Here is a 22,153-nt window from a genome sequence, read left to right as displayed (position 1 = left end):
GTTTCCTTTGTTTTTTCCTCCCTTTTCTTTCATATCCCCGTTTCCGTTGTGGAAATATATCGAGTTTGGCTTTTTTCCGCTCACTAAGTACATTACGAAAATAGTAAGAAAGTACCAAAATACGAGTAGTACCAAAAATTTTCCCTTCCTACTACTTTAAAAATCATGATCGAATTATGAGGGCCGTAAAATTTTTGTTGTGGTAATACTGAGTTCCCCTGTCTGGTTTTATTACATCATGGACTGCTCAATAACAATAATTGGCAGCGTTGCCACATATTTTGTATTTCGTATTTGCAGTTTATGCCAATTGTTATAGACAAAAAGCGCACATTGCTTGTCATTGTTTCTCTAATTTGTATGAAATTTATTTCCAAATGTTGTATATATGGCATATCTCATGCCAGTGAACAGCACTACAAGCCCACTCGGCATTCGGCATTCTTTTTTGTGTGAATGTGAATTGAAGTGCCTACAAACATAACATCACCTGCCGAAAACTATACACAAACTACAAGCCATCTTCTTTCTTGTTTCTTTTAATCTGTTTTAAATCTATCTACCGGTTTTTTTGTTTAACCTTAAGCTGCGTGCCTACTTAAAATTGAAACAAAATGAACTAAGTAATGACTTTGAGCCCACACTTATCTTCGGGATTTTGTATAATGCAGTGTTGGGATAAGCAAACCATGGTTGAAGCCGACTCCTTCTTGAACGTGTAAAATGTGCGTTGTGTTAAATTTGGCAAAATTTTGAGCAATAATATGTTACGTCTGAAAAAGTATATAATATAAAGAAAATATTTGTTTTGTTTGATTGATAACAGCATTTTTCAGTTCATTCTGATCAAATTGTTTGATTTTCCATTTCAAAGCCATCAATTTTGTTTGATTGCCCGACTTACCAACATAGTGTGGAACTGCTGGCATGAGTCCAAAGCCAAGAGATTTTAAATTTTATTGGTCTTCAGTTCGACCACGTCACGCTTTTTTTACGGTTGGGTGCCATAAGGTCATCGGCCAAAACTTCAGTTGACGTTATTACCACTTTCAATGGACTTAAGACCACTTCAAATGGTCACAAGTTCAATTGACTTTATGGCTTTTCTTAATTTAACTTAATGGCCATCCGTTTGACTTTGTTACAATTTCGGAAAAAAGGCCAGCTTAAAATCGGCACAAAAACAAAAACTCCTGCAGGATCCGTGGGACTTGTCTATGTTTTTAAACGGTTTTATTTAGCTTAACTTGACAGGCCGGCCGGCTGCCTGGGCGGCACGAATTTTTTAATTGTAATTTAAGTAACTTCCCGATAAGCTACAAGCTTGAAACTTGGAATATAGTTCAGAAACCGATGATAATGCAATAATAAGAAAAAAACTCCGATAGGTGGCGCAAGGATCGATATATTAAAAAAAATCGTATTACTAATCGACCTATGATGTCTGATTTGGCTCATATTTGGAACAAATATTACATACAGTCCGGTAGAAGTGACATCAAAATATTTTGGAGTTCGAGGAGGGACAAGCATTCGTGGCGCAGAGTCGAGTAAAGTCTTTGAAAGCAGTGGCGGATCCAGGCTGCTTTTTGAGGGGGGACAATTTCAGTCAGTAATTGTTTCTCCCAATAGCTGATGTGTTTTGAACAAAGTTCACATCAAGATACTTTATACGTGAAAATGCAAGAAAACAACAAGGGAAACGTATAGCAGACCGTTATTTTTTAGGGGTAAATTTATTAGTATTTTTTTTACATCGTTTAATAATTTCATACACATATTTGGTTTCATTTAGTTATTCAAATTAACAATAGTACATCCAATTTTTTGACATCATTTTTATCTTCTGCATAGTTCATATTCAGTAAATTTAATTCTATGCTTCCCTTTTTTTTACATATCTTTCAACTATATGATCAATATCAATCTCAAAATCAAAATGGGTATTTAAAAGCGCAAGAACAGTGACTCTGTTCTCGCATATTGTGGACCGTAAGCACGTTTTCAACCGGCGAAGTGTCGAAAAACTCCTTTCAGCACAAGCATTGATGGCTGGAAGCGTGGCCCGAATTTTGATAAGAACATTTATTGATGGAAACGCATATTCATTGCAATCATTTAGACATTTTTCAGCTGATAGTGGACTTTATTTTTTGTGTTGCTTATCAGACCAGCGTTCTGACCACACTTCGTACTCTCCATCTAAATTAATTTTATTTCCTTCAATAAGGGATGCGTATCCTTTACCAAGATCTTGGAAAAGCTCTTTAGACAAACTCTTTGCAGTGTATTATCTTTGATGATTCGCTATGGGATTGGCAAATTAAGATTAAAAATTTGCAATGTATCTTCAGGTAACCTATCTTGTAAATCAAGAATGATATGATTAAGAAGATGTATATAAATTGCTTTTCGATAATACTCTTCAGCGTCTGATGAAGTGTAATTCGCTCGATGTATTTGCTTTTTAGCAATTCGTGTGCGGACAATATCAAACTTCAACTCATCTGCTAAAGCTACTATTTTTTTGTAAAGTCCCGAAAAACGACTTTCTACTTCAAGTCAATGGTTTTTTAATGTTCGCAAAGTGTCACTCAATGCTTCAGAAGCTTGATTCAAATCTATTGACGACGGTGTTTGCAAAAGTAGGCTTAGTGGTCTTGTCACAGAAAGTACATTGTTCAAACAAATCATTGAAATCACTAACTCTGTCTCGCAAATAGATTTAAACGTAGAACGGGCCTCAGAAGTTGTTGTTGAATCTTGCCAAGTAGAAATTTCTTGAAACGAAGCAACAATTTTTGCGATGTTTTCTTCAAACTGCATAATACCATTATGTTTTTCAGACCAGCGCGTTTCACATAGTCCACTTAATGATTCCTGCAGATGTTTTTTGAAAACTATTGTACGTTTCGGAGACTGATTTGGAAAACTGATAATTTTTTTCATCAACGCAATACAGTCTTTTGTTTGAAGAACTTTCGACGTTTTAGCAAGCGAGTTATTAAGAAAATGGTTGAAACACGGACAATGATTAGCATTGGTACATATTTTAATAAGTTCCCGCACAGCTTCCTTAACTTCTGATGTCATTACAGAACATCCATCCGTTCCAATTCCAACGCTATCTTCGAAGGGTAGTCCTAAATTATTAAATCACTATGTGTGCCAAGCCTACACCTGTAAATTTTTTTCTCCATTTATAAGATCTTCTTCTCCGATCGAATCGTACGCATCAAGGAAAGTTACAAAATCTTCTCTTATATTGCCATCATATAAGATTCTGAATAAACATTATTCAATAAAGTACGGTTTGATTCAGTATGTTATCAACAGCGCAAATATTTCTGAGCATTGGACTGATTTGCATGAGCATTCTTACTGTTGAGCGCTAATATTATTTGAAAATTGATACTCAATTAAAGCATGCATAGAAAAACTGCATTATGAAAAGTAACGATCAAATATCCATCATTATATTTATACAAATACTGCATAAAAATAGTGAAAAAAATTTGAAGTGAAACGGTTTTGATGAAAACAATACTTACATTAGGTAATAATAATACTAAAAGCTAGAAAATAATTAGGTAGGTCCTAGGTATTAGTTATCATACTCCTTTTCAAAATCTCAGACAATTAAATAAAAACGTTGAACGCGTCAAATTTCTATTGATCAGTGGCGGATCTAGGATTGTACTTGCGGGGGGGAGGGGGGGGGGGTTTACTTCATTCCTTTATGTCGTATATTTGATTGTAACATGATGTAGGCAGGGTGCATTTATTTTGATTTTTACCGATGGCCAAAAAAGCAAAACCTTTTCCAGAAAAAAAATTTTGATTATGCAACAAGTTATTTTCGAAAATTTCAGTGTTTGGTTTCCCAAAAATGAATACAACGCTGAAAAATGCAATAAACTGCTTGAATTTTATGAAAGTGTTGTGAATTGCTCCAAAACCGACTTTGCAATGGAAGTCAAATTGTGAAGAAGGAGAGTCGATGGTCAGAATTTTAAAAACGTGTTTGATGCACTTAAGGTGGGTACAATTTTTATGATTACCTACAAAATTATTATGCTATATTTCTTATTTATCTTATTTTTTCAGATAGTGAATCCAAATGCTTTCGAACATGTAAATAAGATATTGCGCATATTAGCCGTTCTACCAGTTTCGACAGCAACACCAGAACGCACATTTGCTGCCCTCAAAAGGTTAAAATCATACTTGCGGAGTACAATCAGTCAAGAACGTTTGAATGGACTCGCTTCATTGAATATCCATATTGATACAACACTTTCGGTAAACGAAGTACTAGAAGAGTTTTTCAAAAAACCTAGGCGGTTGTTGGGAAATAGTTATGGGAAAAATTAGTTTCTTTATGCTGTATGTGTTTAAAGCTTGAATATACAGCCATATTTTACTGACCGATTTTCGCTGCGAACCAATTTACATGTCATAAAAAAGGTACGAAAAATACCTCACATCTACCCCACCTTCTTCAATTTTGTAATTATTAAGCTTGAGATACCCATTTTACAAGCTGTAACAAATTTAAAGTATTGTTCGTACCTTTTTTACGACATGAAAATTGGTTAGTAGCCAAAATCGGTCAAAGCTTATATTCTTAATAAAAGTGCGTATGTTAATTTATTTAAGTTTTACCCGTAACACCGCCATTTTAACTTTGGTACTTTCTATCAACATCTCCACGGGGGCGGGGGTTCGAACCCGACCCTTATAAATACTTGCTATAGCAACGTTTCCAATATCAAATGCACAAAACCCTGAGCTGCCTTACGGGCTTTGATATTGGGTTTTTGCACTGGCGTACCAGAAGTTTACTCCTATATACCAAATTTTTTTTTTTTTTAAGTACTCCAGGTCCGCATTTTCTTCAGCATTTCCGGATGTACTCTTTATCATACGAATTCGCTTTCGCGAAGGTTAGTAATTGCATATTCTCCACATCCCTAACACATACAAATGTTTGAACGAAAAACATGGCCCAAAGTGTGTGGCGGTGCGTAGCCTTAAACTCAACAACTGTTAATTGAAAATCAATATGTTAATAAATTTTCAACAAAAATGTTGACAAATAAATTCGTCAATTTTAGACCACCAAATCGATAGCCATAGCAAGAATACCCACCAACAAAGCGGCAAGAAGGGGCAAAATTTGTAATGAACTGGGCTCAAAACCTTCATAACCATACATCATAAATACAAGATCAAACCTACAGTGGACGCACACGCACATACACACATACACACATACACAACACCACAGTTCATCAAGTCAAACAAATATCACAAGCATTACGACGATCATTAGTTAAATTAGGAAGTCAGTCAACGGATGGTAGAGCCATCCATAGATCGCATGCCTTACAACTAGACCAACAATACACACAAAAAGCAACAAAAACAAGTATTTAGGTATACGTTAACACAACAATCGCCGCCAATAGTCAACAATTCAACATGTACAGCAATCCGCATTGAAGCGTCGATACGAACAGCTACCGACTGGCGGTCGATCATGCGCAACAACAAACGATATGTTGCATCAAAAATCGTTGGCAAACATGGATAGTTGGGAGGACGAACCCCGACAACGATATAAAACAAGACATCCCTGCAGGGAAAGGGTCTAGTTTTAAATTAACGAACAACTCTATAGAAAGTCTACTTGTAGATAGATGACGGTATTAAACTATTTCCCAATGGACCAGAATTAGTCCTATCAAGATTGATCTACGTCATATTATAATTGAACGGTTGCCGCTATTAATAAAAGCGAAGCTTACAAATATATTAGTAAAAGTGCGTTAAAAGAAAAAAAGGGCAGTAAAAACGGGACCTATTTTTTCCCATTCAAACTAACACACATCTACTCGTATTCAAACAATAAAACAAGGACTCATCGATTTTTTTCCATTAGGAGATGGCGTATCAGAGAGTTCAATTAAGGATGGACACATGTTGTTGTTGTTGTTGCAGTGCTTCGCCCCATCCAATAGGTGTGACCTATCACAAATTGTCATCAATATCAACAACGGGAGTTCAAGGAAACTTGTTGTTTCAACAGGGGTGGACTATAATGAGAGGGGTGTAAGAAATATTGAGTTTAACCTGTTACAGTATCCAGATCGAAATTGAGCTAGAGTGACTCGCGTTTCCCTAGGGAGTGTGCGTTCCTCTTCTGCAAGTTTAGGGCATAGTGGTACGACGCCTGCTTGTGGAGTTCACTGAGGACCTGCTCGTGTTTTTTGGCTTCATACGGGTGTGTTCTCAGGTGTCGCATTTCCTCATAATGCTTACGGAGATGACTCCTTAAGCCCCTGGGCGGTGTTGACTTATCAATCAGATGTCTGTTGGGATGCCCAGGTTTCTGTGTATTCAACAGGAACCGTCCGTTTGGTTAGCATTTCATTTCTCTCCCTAATGGGGAGTATTCTCGCGTCATTATGTAGATGGTGTTCTGGAGACATAAGAAGACGACCCGTGGTGGTTCTTAGAGCAGTATTTTGGCAGGCCTGTAGCTTCTGGCTGGCCAATTGCTTTGTAAGTGGTAATGAGCGTTTCTTTATCTTTACTTCAAGTACTGCCAGCAAGAGATTTGAGGATTTTATTGCAGCTATGGATTTTCGGTACAGTTGCGGCTGCATATTCACCAAAACGTAGATCCTGATCAAATGTCACACCCAAGATTTTGGGGTGTAAGACAATCGGTAACGTGGTGCCATTGACGTGGATGTTCAAAATGATCGACATTTGGGACGTCCATGTTGTAAATAAGGTCGCGGAAGATTTAGTCGGTAATAATGTCAGGGTTTGCGAGGCGAAAAAACTGGAGAGATCAGGGAGTTAGCCGTTTATTTCTTTGCAATACTCATCGATCTGTGGCCCTGGGCCTGTGGCTATTATTGTGCAGTCATCGGCGTAGGAAACGATGGTAACTCCTTCTGGTGGCGATGGTAGCTCAGATATGTAGAAATTAAATAAAAGTGGGGATAGGAAACCATAATGTGGCACCCCTTGTTTAATTCTTCTTGGTTTTTATGTAGCGTTTCTAAATTGCACCAATGCCTGTCGGCCACAGAGATAATTTGCGGTCCACCTCTTAAGACTTGGGGGATGGGTAGACCATTCCAGGTCTTGCAGTAACGTGCCATGGTTAACCGTATCAAAAGCTTCTGATAGATCTAACGCAACGAGTACTGTTCTATGGTGTAGGTTTTGATTTAAACCGCAATTTATCTGGGTACTAATGGCATTTAGCGCGGTGGTTGTGCTATGAAGTTTTCTAAAGCCATGCTGATGACAGGCTAGTTGCAAATTTGCTTTAAAATAGGGGAGCAAAATGGCTTCAGGCGTCCGTACGTCGTGCGATATGACTCTCCTATGTAAGCTAGATTCCCAGGATTTAGTAGCGGGACCATCTCGGCCATTTTCCATTTTTCGGGAATGATAAAGGTGGAAAGAGACAGTTTGAATACATGTGCTAAATATTTGAAACCCTCTTTTCCTAAGCTTTTAAGCATCGGCATGGCTATGCCGTCTGGGCCCGCTGATTTGGATGGTTTAGCTTGACCGATGGCATCCTCAACCTCTTTAGCGGTGATGGTAATTGGGGACGCGCTGAATTTATGTTTATGTGCGTGTCTGTCGGCCCTCCGTCTAACTTTGTCAACCATAGAATGCATTACATATTGTCGGCAAAAAGCGCTCGCACATTTTTTCGCATCCGACAGCATTTTACCGCCAAAGGCGATGGAAATTTTGTCATTGTGATTGGACGGGTTCAATAGGGACTTTACAGTGGACCAAAGCTTACCCACACCGGCAGAGAGGTTACAACCACTTAGATGCTCCTCCCATTTCGCCCGCTTGTGTTCATCCACAAGCAATCTGATGCGTTGGTTTATATCCATTATTTGGGGGTCGCCGGGATCGAGCTCTCGTATAAGGTCACGTTCTCTCGCTAAATTTGCAGCCTCCGCCGGAAAATGATGCCGAATTTCGGGAATTCTTCCGGCGGGAATAAAGCGAGCCGAGGCGGATTCAATGACCTTGCGGAAGCACGCTCCCCTTGGTGAGCATCAGTAGGGATAGGGACGGCAGCAAAGCGGCTGTCTGTTAAGGTTTTGTATTCATCCCACTGTAGTGTTGCGAGAAATTCACCTCACTTCGAATGCGCTTAAGGTTACAAATATACATACAAACAAACGTTCATATTTAACTGACCCAGATAACCACCATGAGTTCATTCGCATTTGCGAAACCGCCCAATATATTGATTCGTCATACCAACCAGCTTACGCGCGGATCATATTGACAATATGTAAGTCAATACAATAATTTGCTGACGAACAGTTATTCATTATGAAATCATGAATCATGCAATTTTCCTTTTTTAAAATTTATGAAAGTGCGTTTTCCGGTGACGATGAAGTCGGCGGTACGCTCGAGCGAAATAAGTATTGGCAGGTGGTCCGATGCCAATGTTACCATCGGCTGCCAGTTGACGCAGTTTACGAGTCCTGCTCTCACGATTGACATATCTTGCGAACTGTAACAGCTTCCTACCATACGAGTAGGGGCGTCTCCGTTTATTATGCAGAACGTCGTCTTCTATTTGATCCGCCAACATCTCACCTCTGCTGTCCGCCTGTAAGTTTGAATGCCATAGATCGTGATGGGCATTGAAATCGCCTAAGATAATCGCCAGTGAGTAAGGCGCTAATATAAGGACGGTATCCACTGGGGCAGCAGGTGACAAGGAGGGATGTAGATGTTTATGATTTCTAGGTTGACATTGTCCCTGCGGCCGAAGTCCGGATCAAATATATGATATTGCACTGAGTGGTGTATGATAAACGCGAGGCCGCCCCCATCTTTTCTGTGGACATTATATCTACCCATCTGCTCTGCAGACCTTGCTGTGAGTTTAGTCTCTTGAATCTCAGCAATGCGGATGTTGTGCCGCTTCATGAAAGGATGGACACAAAATAACATTTATTAAAAGGGGGATGCGTGCGCATAGCAACAAATATAGAGCTGGTGGCACTTATATCCTTGCGAAAAGAAATGACGGACTTCGATCAAATTTGCAACGATTTCCGAACTTTTTTTTAAACAAGGATTATTTTAAGAATTGTTTTGAAATTTCGGGGCAATTTCAGGATCACCTCTGGATAATTTTGCGACAACTTCTGAATTATTTCGAGACTATTGCGGAATGATTTTAGAACTATAACAGAATCACTTAAAGATAATTTCTGGAATCATTTCGATACTATTTCGGCATCACTTTGGAATTATTTTAGTTATCATGTCGAAAAAACTTCAGAATCATTTCGAGGCTGTTTCAGACCAGTTTCGGAATAGTTTTACTGTTTCGGGATTGATTTTGGGATCAACACGGGATAACCCCTGGATTGTTTTCGGACGCATACCATACAGAGCGTGTTTAACTGTCAACATAGTATTATTTTTCTACGAAACATATTTAAAAAAAAAGATCCCATCCCTCATAAGTCCCATGTCACACTTTATTTCGAAATAGTCTCGAAAAGATCGTGAAGTTGTCCCAAAAAAATGCCCCAAGTGATCCTATAATTGTACCAAAATGGTTCTGAAATAGTCTAGAAACGATGCCGAAAATAATCCCGAAGATACCCTGAAATCGTCACAAAATTGCACCGAAATATGATCCTTAAAATAATCGTGAAGTGTTTCCAAAGCCAGGCCATAATGTTCGCGAAAAGCCCGAAACAGTCCAAGATAGTCGCATAAAATTCCCTTCTAGATGTGATCGAAGTCCGTGAATCCGTCATACATGGACCCATGCACATCCACGCTAGTATTTTCTAAGCTGAGGCTGAGATAGGTTATTTTGAGAACTTTGGGAGCTTCCTACACTTTTACTCCTAGACATTTTGTCCGAAAGCATTGGTGAGTACCAGGACGGGGAACATTCATTCAACCAGATACTTCCCCATATCAAACGTTAAGTCAGTTTTTATTTGGATTTTTTATTTATTTGGTTTAAAGTCGACACAGACACAATGCGGTCGACTACTAAGATATATAAAATATAAAATTAATGTTATAATTAAAAATAATTAAATTCAACCATACATATGAAAGAAAGTACAAAATATCAGGCCAGTATTGAATTATGTAATTCGGAAAACGAACATTCAAACTGATGCAGTTATACAAGTTGTTGTAGTGCGAACACCAGCTTCACAGTGGATTATTTTTGGCAAAATTTTGCCGGAAAAGTGGTAAATAAAAAGGCACAAAGTGCCTGGACGTTCTACCAGGAACAGCAAAATTTAGTCGACTAACAAGATCAGATGAGTCGATCTCGCCCATAATGAGCTTGTGAATGAACATTACCCCGAGTAAAGTTCTTCGAATTTCTAAAGTTGGCAGATTTATAAGGGGAAGCCTATTTCTATATGGTGGCAAATGCACACTAGAATCACAGTTAAGACCACGTAGTGCAAATATAATGAATTGATTCTGTACTGACTCAATACTTTTTATAAAGTTTTGATACCCTGGGCACCAGACACACGAACAATACTCTAAGATTGGTCGTACCAACGATGTATAGAGGGTCTTAGTCATCCTTAGCCCATCGCTTCACAAAACCGAGTATACCAGTTGCTTTGCTTACCATTGATGAAATATGCGTATTAAAAGTCAGTTTAGGATCAAAAAGAACGCCTAGATCACTTACGACAGATATTCGCTCCAAACGCGTGCTGTTTAACGTATACGATGTCAAACTTGGCTTCACTGGGTGAAATGTCATTAGTTTGCACTTCGAGCAATTCAAAACTAGTAAATTTGCAGTACACCAGTATTGAAAGGAGTCCAAGTCTGCCTGAAGAAACTCCACACGGGAAGACTCCGAAGGCAATTATGAGTAACAAAGTTTAACATCATCCGCATACATAAGAGTTCGGGAATGTATGAGAGTTTGTGGTAAGTCATTTATAAACAAGGTAAAATGTAACGGACCCAAATGACTACCTTGAGGCACACCAGACGTTACATCAAACAACCTAGAAAGACTGTTTTTAAACAAAACTTGTTGAGTCCGTGCAAGTAAATGCTTCGGAAATCCAAGTAAATCAAGTTTGTAAACTAAAAGCTCATGATTGACAGAGTCAAACGCTTTACTGAAGTCGGTATAAATCACATCCGTTTGCATATTGTTTAAAAATCCATACATTACAAAATAAGTAAACTCTACCAAGTTGGTAGTAGTTGATCTACGCGGCACAAAACCATGCTGGCAGGGCGATAATATGGAGCTACACATGTGTTTTGACACCGCTACTAACTCTAGAAGTTTGCGTTTTGACTGCTTCTTTTCGTACTAATTCTATTTTAGCACAATAGTTAATTAGTATTCCTTAGATTAGACTTTGTTGTTTTACTGCTTGGGATTTACTTTCATATGTTGGCACCTTTGTCAATGTTTATTTACTACTTGGCATGGCAATCAAGTACAGTAGCTCTAAACGGGAATGATGGCATGATAAACACTCATTGGGTATGATCATTCGTTTGAATGTGCGTCGGGTTTCGTATAGTTGTAAGTCGTATTGATGTGTCCGAAACACAGGTTCAAAAGGTTAGGCTTAGTAGCGGAAGGCTTTGAAGAATTAAGACTTCAGATCACTAAAGTGTTTACCACATTATTTGTTCTGTATTCGTCAAGTTGTTGCTGGACACTACTGAGTTAAAGCTGCCATCTCTTAAGATTTAAAAGCGATGTGCTGTGATTGTAGAATATTGTTGTTGAGGGAAAACAACATTTTAAACACCGAAAAGTTGTGCAGTTAATCAAATCCTGTCGCAAGTAGAGATGAGAGAAGTCTACTGTGATGGGACTTCGGATCAGCGAAACCAAAAAAACCAATAACAATAAGATCAATTACAACACCAACGAAGGACCGCCTTTTCAAGGAGATTTTTTTTCCTTTTTATGGACTTTCATACTCTCTGCTTAAAGAGCATTCCAAATAGCTTTCCTAATAAAACTTTCCCATGGATAGTCTCATTGAACATTTTAAAAGCCTAATGACAGCCCAAGCAGTTATCTGTACCGAAGGTGGCAACATTCCCTTCATTATTTTGTCCCTATCGAACGGCCTTAACACTCTTCATTCAGCTTCAGCTTACAAAGGTTTAGACTTTTGATACCTTACCGCACGGGCCATACGGGCCCTATTTTGATGCACTTTTTCTTGGAACCATTTAATGTTGGCTGCGACTCGAACTATGTATTTGGTTTGGAGCAATTTTCAATTGCCATAAATTCCCACGGTTTATAGCTTATAGAGCTGCATAGAGTTTGAAACCTAATGTGTGCCAGAGCTGGATATACGCGCAGGTCGAGCAGTTCTTATCGCTGCAATTCCTGTTGAATCTTATCCCCATTACCTTAAGGTATCGCCATGGGATCAGTGCCCTATGATTGTGTCAAAAATTTTAAATATTTCTTTCATTCACTCAATTAGAAGGCCGGCTGTTCTCCTTGTACCATAACTAACCGCGTTTGCATCCAGTAGCATCCACCAAAGCTCCTGCTTTATGAAGTTAGTCTCCCTAGTACTTGAATGGAATCTTACCGAAAAACCCAGCTTAAACTCAGTGATGGCTTGTGGTAATTTTATGGCGAAGCAACTCCGGAAGGCGTGCTGAGGATACTACAGTGACCATACTGTCTCGAGTTCTAACAGTCATGCTCACGAAGTCTTACCACCGAACAAGTTGTAGTTCAACGCATGTGAAGGTCCTGCATTACTGGGACCTTCCACCACTTTGAGGAGCATAGGCTGAAGTAATAATATCTCTATATACCATCCAATCCAGATAATTATAGGCTCACCAAGCTTCTGCAACATCAATTTTCAAAGCGGCTAGCTAAAATGTTTTCACAGTGAGGGAAATGAGCGTTCATGTGGGTGTTGATTAAGTTTTCAGCGAATTTCGCCCATACCCTGCTCTCTCCTCTAACTATGTAATCTTTATGTAGTTCTTTGGATAGAGTCTTACAGAGTCATGACGGTTTCTGGCTGTTTTTAATCGATGAGCAGAAGTAATGTAGTCGACCTTCACTATCCTTATAGTTTTCTTGTAGTTCTTGAGTGGCACATTGTACGGGTGCAGGAAATGAGGGTTCATGAGGATGTTTATTGAGTTCTCAGTAAATTTCGCATCTACCCTGTTCTCTTCTCTCAAGAAGTGATCTTTTTTTTGTTCTTTGGACAGAATGTAATAGAAGGATTCGGCCTTAGCTATCCTTATAGTTTTCTTGTAGTGCCATATCGTATGGTCGCCATAACTTAGTTGCGAAGTATCATGATACAACTTAAGAACTTTTGACTTTTTCTGCGTGAGTTCGCCGCTGCATCAAGATGGTCATTTCTTCTTTTCCTTGTCCAGCTCTTTAGATTTGGCAATGCTATAGTTATTTAGGCGGATTTCTCGAAACGTGCACCGCAGACGCCCGAATGAGATTGAGTAGGATTAAAAGTAGGCGAGAGTTGCTCGTCCTAGCAGGATAGGCGTGGAACCAAACGTGGAACTGCAAACTGTCGGAAATCATGTGTCTTACAACCTTAGACTAACGAAGTTACTCTTATCGTTTAAAAGAGGGTATGTGGGTTCTTGATGGGTATTCTGAGTGGACACTGCCAAGTTACTGATAGCAGATGTGGGAAATGCGGTTTTTATTCGCTGGACTGTCTTCACATCTGCCGTAGTGTAGTGGTATCGTGCTCCACCTACCACACCGAAGGTCTTAGGCTCAAGCCCTAAGCAAAGCAACATCACAAATGTAAGAAAAAAATGTTTCAATTAGAAAAAGGTTCTTCTAAACGGGGTCGCTCCTCGGTAATCGTTTGGAAAGCACTCGGAGTGTATTTCAGCCATGAAAAGCTTCTCAGTGAAAACTCATTTTCCTTGCTGCTGCCGTTCGGAGTTGGCATAAAATGTGTTGGTCCCGATCTATCAGTTTGTTTGAAAAACTTAAAAAGAGCATGACGTAAATTGAAAGAGAAACGCTCTAATCTCCTCCAATACAGCTCAGTTTTCGTAGTTGGCATCACGGATAGCACCGTAAATCTTCCGAAGAACTCAAAGAGCCCTCTTATCTTCCCTCCACGCCGTCAATGATTCCGAGCCATACATCTGGACATGTGTAATGAGCGACTTTAAGTGTGTGAGTTTTGTTCGCCGTGCGATGACTTTATTTCTCAAGAAGAAAGAAATCCCACAAAAGGGTTTCGGGTAGTCTGAAGCTTCGTATCGTTTCGAATGGCTCGGAGTATCCTTCCCAATTCTTACAGACCTGTTGGTGTTGCTCAACGTCATTTGAAAGAACCTTATTAACCCACATTGGGGTTTCTGATTGTTAGTATTAACGCAAGCTAATTTGTTGGATGTAAACTCACGTTTTCATCTCATTACGCTCTTTTGGTGTTTGTGTTCCAAAATGCATTTTGGTTCTTCTTTTACTTATTCCAACAACTCTCCACATCAGCAGTTTTAATTAAGCTTAATGTCGAGTTTTAATTTGTCGCCACTGTTCCTGTCGCCATTGATTCGGTGGTTGTCATGTTTATGCTGACTGTAACTTAATTACGCTGCTTTGACGAACGTGATACGACAGCAAGCAAATCAAGTTCCTTGCTTGAGCCACTGAACGTCGCGTCGGATATCAAGCTATATTTTTATACTCAGCTGAGCAGAGCTCACAGAGCATATTAATTTTGTTCGCATAACGGTAATCCGTAACGGCATAAACTAATTGAGATAGATATATACTTATATATGTCAAAATGATCTGGGCGAAAAAATAAATCCATTTAGCCATGCCGTCCGTCCTTCCGCCTGTCCGTAAACACGATAACTTGAGTAAATTTTGAGGTATCTTAATGAAATTTGGTATATAAGTTCCTGGCTACTTACCTGAGATCGCTATTTAAATGAACGAAATCATCGAAATCGATATCGAAAATTTCGAAAAACCGAAAAAGTACGATAATTCATTACAAAAGACGGATAAAGCGATGAAACTTGGTAGGTGGGTTGACCTTATGACGCAGAATAGCAAATTAATAACATTTTGGATGATGGGCGTGGCACCGCCTACTTTTAAAAGAAGGTAATTTAAAAGTTTTGCTGTAATTTGGCAGTCGTTGAAGATATCATGATGGCAGGAACGGAACTCCTATTACTATATGTGTGCTAAAAAAAATTTGCAAAATCGGATGACGAGCGCGCCCACTTTTTAAAAGAATAATTTTAAAAGTCAAATTTAAAAAAAAAATTTAGCATCTTTACAGTATATAAGTAAATTATGTCAACATTCAACTCCAGCAATGATATGAATGGAACAAAATACAAAAATAAAAGAAAATTTCAAAATGGGCGTGGCTTTTTCATTTAATTTGTCTAGAATACTTTTAATGCCATAAGTCGAACAAAACTTTACCAATTCTTGTGAAATTTGGTAAGGGCATAGCTTCTATGACGATAACTGTTTTCTGTGAAAATGGGCGAAATCGGTTGAAGCCACGCCCAGTTTTTATACACAGTCGTCCGTCTGTCCTTCCGCATGGCCGTTAACACGATAACTTGAGCAAAAGTCGACATATCTTTACTGAACTTAGTTCACGTACTTACCTGTACTCACTTTATCTTGGTATAAAAAATGAACGAAATCCGACTATGACCACGCCCACTTTTTCGATATCGAAAATTACGAAAAATGACGACAACAACTCTATCATACGAGATGTAAGTGCAGGTGTACCACAAGGCTCTTTGCTCGGACCGGTGTTGTACAATATCTTTCTTGCAGACTTTCCAGACCCACCAACAAAAGCTCACTCCGATTCCTGTGATATAAAAGTCCTTATATACGCAGATGACATTTTAGTTTTGGGATCTCAGAGGCAAATAGCTAAAGCTAATGATGAAATGAACTTATACCTTAACAAACTAAATGAATACTTCTTGAAATGGAAAATAAAGATCAACACACGCAAGAGTGAATGCACGATTATTAAGGGATTGCGAAAAAACTTGTACCCAAATGCACGAAAATATGTTCCTCAAGTCAAAATAGGTGAAGAAAATGTTAGAGTAAAAACTCAAATTAAATATTTAGGAGTGGTAATAGATGATAGATTTACCTTTAAAAAACATCTAGACTACATCCTTGCAAAAGCAAAAAAAATGTTTTTTAGCTATGCAAACTTGCTAAGACGTCCAGCTAGCTTAAAAAACAATATTAAACTTAACATTTATAAACAAATAATTAGGCCTATATTATCGTACGCTCATCCCATTTGGTTTAACATTTCTTCCAGCCAAATGGAAAGGCTACGCGTATTTGAAAGGTATATGCTAAGAATATGTGGTGGAATCAATCGACACCCGTACTCGGGGGGTACATTCCGGAAAAGATTCTCAAATAAATATTTGTATAAAGCTTGCAAAATAGCGCGAATTGATAGCTTCTTGATCAAAACATCTGAACGCTTTGTTAACAACTTGTCATATGTAGATAATGAACTAATACAAAACTATGTACTGAAACAAAATGATATAGTATTACCACTAAAAGAAAAATACCTATCACCTTTGTATATAAAAATATTAAAACAAAACAACATTACATATCATAACAGCAAAGTTGTTTACTACCATAGGAGATACAATACGTATAATGTTAACCAGCAAAACCTTGTATATAATGTTGCACAATTTGTGGCAACAACACAATAACATAAATAAAATAGTCAATCACTAACAATTTTTACATTTAACAGCAGATAATGATATTTCTTTTTAGCCCTTTTTTTGGAAAACATTAATTTTAAATTAACATAAGCTATGCTTTTGTTGTACAAAATTAAGTCATTGTAATATACACAAAATTTTAAACTTCTAGATAAATACTAAGGTATGTTAGGATAACACTAAATTATAAGCCTAAGAAATCTGTAAATATTATATTAGTTTGGGCAAATAAATAAACTATAAACTATTATAAACTATAAACTTGAGAAAAAATCGATATATCTTTACTAAACTCAGTTCACGTACTTATCTGAACTCACTTTATCTTGGCAATAAAAATGAGCTAAATCCGACTATGACCACGCCCACTTTTTCGATATCGAAAATTTCGAAAAATGAAACAAACGCCATAATTCTATACCAAATATGAAAAAAGGGATGAAAAATGATAATTGGATTGGTTTATTGACGCAAAATATAACTTTAGAAAAAACTTTGTAAAATGGGTGTGACACCTACCATATTAAGTAGAAGAAAATGAAAAAGTTCTGCAGGGCGAAATCAAAAGCCCTAGGAATCTTGGCAGATTATTGTTCGTGGTATTACATATAAAAATAAATTAGCGGTAACCGACAGATGATGTTCTGGGTCACCCCGGTCCACATTTTGGTCAGTATCTCGAAAACGCCTTCACATATACAACTACCTCCACTCTCTTTTAAAACCCTCATTAATACCTTTAGTTTGATACCCATATCATACAAACACATTATAGAGTCACCCCTGGTCCACTTTTATGGCGATTTCTCGAAAAGGCGTCCACCTATAGAACTAAGGCCCACCCCCTTTTAAAATACTCTTTAATACCTTCCATTTGATACCCATATCGTACAAACACATTCCAGGGTTACCCTAGGTTCATTTTCCTACATGGTGATTTCCCTTATTTTTGTCTCCAAAGCTCTCAGCTGAGTATGTAATGTTCGGTTACACCCGAACTCAGCTTTCCTTACTTGTTTTTATTTTGGATCTTTATTGAGTAGAAATGCATTAAATAATATTTTTAGCCTTTATGTACATATGTATGTACATTTATGTAAGTACATCGGTATGTATGATGCATTCATTTTCTGAATTAGCTTTTGAAACCTTTTCTGTCTCAATATTTCAATACGGGCTGTTGTATGTGCGTGTGTGTGTATCTGTAAATGAATGTGCATTAAGGGCGATCATTGACAAGTCTTGAGGACTCATATACCCGAACGATGATTATACATACGCCTATGCCTACAAAATGTTTGCATCCGTGTTTGCAAGTGTGCTTTTCCATTAAGGCGAGTACACAATGACACGTCTACTTATATGGTAAGAGTGTTTACATACTGTTTTTATTTGTCGGTCATGATGCTCCTGCATTACAGCGACTTACTTACTCCTATTCCTGCTACGAATGTTAAATATGGGCATTATAGTCGGGTAGTATGCACGTGTATTAAGGTGGGTAAAATTTGGATAAAGTTTGACGCTAATTGATGTGTTTTTTAAACGGTTTTATTTAGCTTGACTTGACTGGCCGGCACGAATTTTGTAATTAAAATTTAAGTAACTTCCCGATAAGCTACAAGCTTGAAACTTGGAAAATAGTTCAGAACCCGATGACAATGCAATAATAAGGACAAAACTCCGATAGATCGCGCATGGATATAAATATTTCAAAAAATCGTATTTGTGGTCCGATTTGGTTCACATTTGGAACACATAATACATACATGAATAGAAAGCGACCTATGAAAAAAATCGTCGCTAGGTGGCGCAAGGATCGAGATATTCAAAAAAATCGTATTTGTGGTCCGATTTGGTCTATATTTGGAACACATAATACACACAAGAATAGAAAGCGACCTATGTTGTGCGATTTGGCTCATTTTTGGAACAAATATTACATACAGTCCGGTAGAAGTGACACCAAAATATTTTGGAGTTGGGGGTGGGACAAGCATACGTGGCGCAGACTCGAGTAAAGTCTTTGGAAGGATTATGTATTGAGAACATAGATTGTAACATATTTAGAGGCATTATTTCAAGACCTCACAACCTATTGGATAAGGCTGGTATTGTCGCAAGTTTTCGGCGCTGCTTAGTCGTTTTGAAGTTATACTTCTTTAGGCGCGTTATGAAAAATTTATTAGGTGAAATTTTAAAAAATGTGACACAAAAATCACATGTTTGAAAATGCTGTTCGAGTGTATGTTCGCTGTAAATTGAACGCTCAAACATGCTTTGAGTAGAATGAACATATGTATACGGATGTACGTATGTATGTACCAACAAAATAGAAATAACACCTCTATTTTTGGTATGTTTAAATGTATGTATATACTAATGTTTATGCACTCAGGCAATTCATTCAATCTTATATATATTGTAACGAATCTGCCGCAAATCCTCTTATTTGTAATCCTCTGCTAAGTTCGAATCACTAAACTGTTGAATAAATAACTCCAATATTGAACAATGGAAAAATGGCCTTTATTAAAGTACTTCACAATAACACTTATACTTTGCTACTCGCTGGCTTAATAACCAAACTGATTGATAGCTCAAATGAAACTCTACTATTCAAAATAATTCTGCTATAGCTCGCTATATAGCGCTTAATTGAAATCTCAAATCAAACTGAATTACTTCTTACTCGCCTGCCCCGCTTTTATAGTTTACGCTGCATACTTCTAGGCTCTTCGATTTCCAGAAGTTACTAGTTAGTTTCGGCTACAAAATCGCCAGCCACAACTACGTGCACAAATTATTGCTCTCTCTTGTGATAACTCAGATAAGATATATGCATGTGTTTGTGCATTGCCGCTCCGCTGCTCGTATACGTACATATGTGTAGACGCAATTATTTATTCGTTTATGTAGGTAGATACATAATGATTGAATTATTGATGTGAATGTTTGTAGTTTACAGTCTCTCGTGCATACATAGGCGTATAAGTAAATGCATCTGTGTGTGACATCTTTCGGCTGCCTTATATATGTGTATACATGATTTGATTATTGACGTAAATACTGCTTATCGTGGCCTTGGCATCGCTTTAGTGATGGTATAACTTAGTGATATTAATATCCGTGACACTGCCCTCCACCTAAGTCTGATCGTCCCGGTCAGACAAATCTCTCGATCTAAACGCTGCTAATCTCTCCAAATGAACCACTTTCATTTTGGTTCGTGGTTTGGTAGTGGTTTGTATGCGGTACACTACATCGTTGATCCGTTTTACAACTTTGTATGGGCCTTCCCAGTTACACTGCAATTTCGGGGACAAACCTTTTTTTCGTTGTGGGTTGAATAGCAGCACCAAATCTCCTTCCTGAAACCCTTCCGAATTATCTGCTTTATCGTACCTCGCTTTCATCTTGTCACTCATAATCTTTGCTCGTTGCCTTACCAGATCGTGTATCTCTCTCAGCTCTTCTTCCAAGACACCAGTGGATTTCTTGACATTCCTCTCTGCATCGGCATCTATCCCATACTTCAAATCAGCTGGCAGTCGAAGGTCATTGCCAAAAATTACCTTTGCGGGAGTTTGGCCCGTTGTGTCATGTACTGCCGATCGGTAGGCCATCAAGAATAATGATATGTGTGTATCCCAGTCCTTATGGTACTTGTCTACTACTTTCCTTAAATGCTCCTCCAATGTTCTATTGAAGCGTTCCACCATACCATCGGACTGAGGATGCAATGCAGTTCTCCGTGTTTTTCGAATGCCCAACTTCTTGCACATTTCTTGGAACACAGCTGATTCAAAATTCCTGCCTTGGTCAGAATGTAACTCCATTGGTACACCATACCTTGCAACCCATTCGTTTTTAACCACTTCTGCTATTGTTTCTGCTTCTTGGTTTGGGATTGGGTATACCTCTGGCCATTTAATGAAATAATCCATAACCACCAGTACGTATTTGTTTCCGCGGTTGCTAGTAGGAAATGGACCTGCGACATCCATGGCGATCCTTTCAAATGGTGCACCTGAAATATACTGCTTCATCTGGCCATGACTTCGGGTTTTGGGCCCTTTCGCTCTGTTGCATACCTCGCAGTTGGCAATCCACTCGGTGACCGACTGACGGCAACCAACCCAATAGAATCTCTGCTTAATTTTTTCGAGTGTCTTCGTGATTCCAAGATGACCTCCACTTGGACCATTGTGCAGCTCGCTGAGCACGTCAGGAATCCTCTTCCTGGGAACAACTATCAGTTTCTTCTTGCATTGACCATCCTCACTCTCCCATACTCGATGCAAGCAACCGGATATCAATTTTAAACTGTTCCACTGTGCCCAATATGACTTCGCAATGGGATTCTCTGCTGACATCTCCTCTCTGTTTGGTCAGATCTGTATCTTCTAGCTGACACTTTCTTAGTTGTTCCTTGTCCCATTCATCCGTACACGTTATAGTCATTAGCCGGACATCTATAATGTCTTCTATAGCCTCGGCCTTTGAGCAGTGCTTGCATTCCAGACTACATGGTCTTCGTGACATTGCATCAGCATTTCCATGGGTACTACCTTTTCGATGCTCAATGGAAAAGTCATAGCTTTGTAGTCGCTCGATCCACCGTGCCAATTGTCCTTCCGGATTACGGAACTGCAGAAGCCATTTCAACGCTGCGTGATCTGTCCTGGCACGGAATCGCTGGCCGTAGAGGTATTTGTGAAAATGTTTAATGCACTCTACCAATGCCAACAGCTCTCTACGTGTAACGCAATAGTTCCTCTCTGGTTTTCCAATTGAACGGCTGTAATATGCAACTACCTTCTCTTGTCCATCGACCAGTTGTGATAAAACGCCTCCTATAGCATATCCGCTCGCATCTGTATCTAGAATAAACGTTGCTCCTGGAATCGGGTATGCCAACATTGGGGCAGTGCACAACCGCTCTTTCAATGTTTGGAAAGCTACTTCTTGGTCCTTCTTCCATTCAAAAGCTTTATTTTTCTTTGTTAGCTCGTGGAGACTATGGGCTGCGCTGGCAAAATTTGGTACAAATCGGCGGTAATATGTGCACAACACAAGGAAACTTCTCAATTCATGCAGATTCTGTGGACTTGGCCAATCCTTTACTGCCTCTATCTTTTCATTCGCTGTACAGACACCTTCTGTCGTTACCTTGTGGCCCAAATAATTTACTTCCTTTTTAAACAGCGTACACTTTTTGGGACTTAACTTCAGACCAGCGCCAGCTATTCTCTGGAAAACTTCCTCCAAGTTTTTAAGATGTTCATCAAAACTCTTGCCCAATACGATG

At 38.6% G+C, this 22,153-nt stretch overlaps 1 protein-coding gene across 2 annotated transcripts in view; it reads left to right on the top strand.

The window, feature by feature from the left end:
* Nucleotides 1–22,153, top strand: part of Poxm (Pox meso) — a 193,475-nt gene that overhangs the window by 5,448 nt on the left and 165,874 nt on the right. Inside the window, exon 2 of one of the 2 annotated variants that reach the window (XR_010949146.1) lies at nucleotides 3,873–3,963. The exons of the other annotated variant lie outside the window; for it this stretch is intronic. The gene's annotated coding sequence lies outside the window, so the exon portion shown is untranslated. Of the gene's footprint in view, nucleotides 1–3,872; nucleotides 3,964–22,153 lie in introns of those variants that run through there. 2 annotated transcript variants of the gene reach the window in all.

This window comes from Eurosta solidaginis, chromosome 1, assembly GCF_040869045.1.
Source record: "Eurosta solidaginis isolate ZX-2024a chromosome 1, ASM4086904v1, whole genome shotgun sequence".
NCBI classification, from domain to species: domain Eukaryota; kingdom Metazoa; phylum Arthropoda; class Insecta; order Diptera; family Tephritidae; genus Eurosta; species Eurosta solidaginis.
Note: the sequence above shows the minus strand (reverse complement) of the source record. Positions and strands in the feature narration are given on the sequence as shown.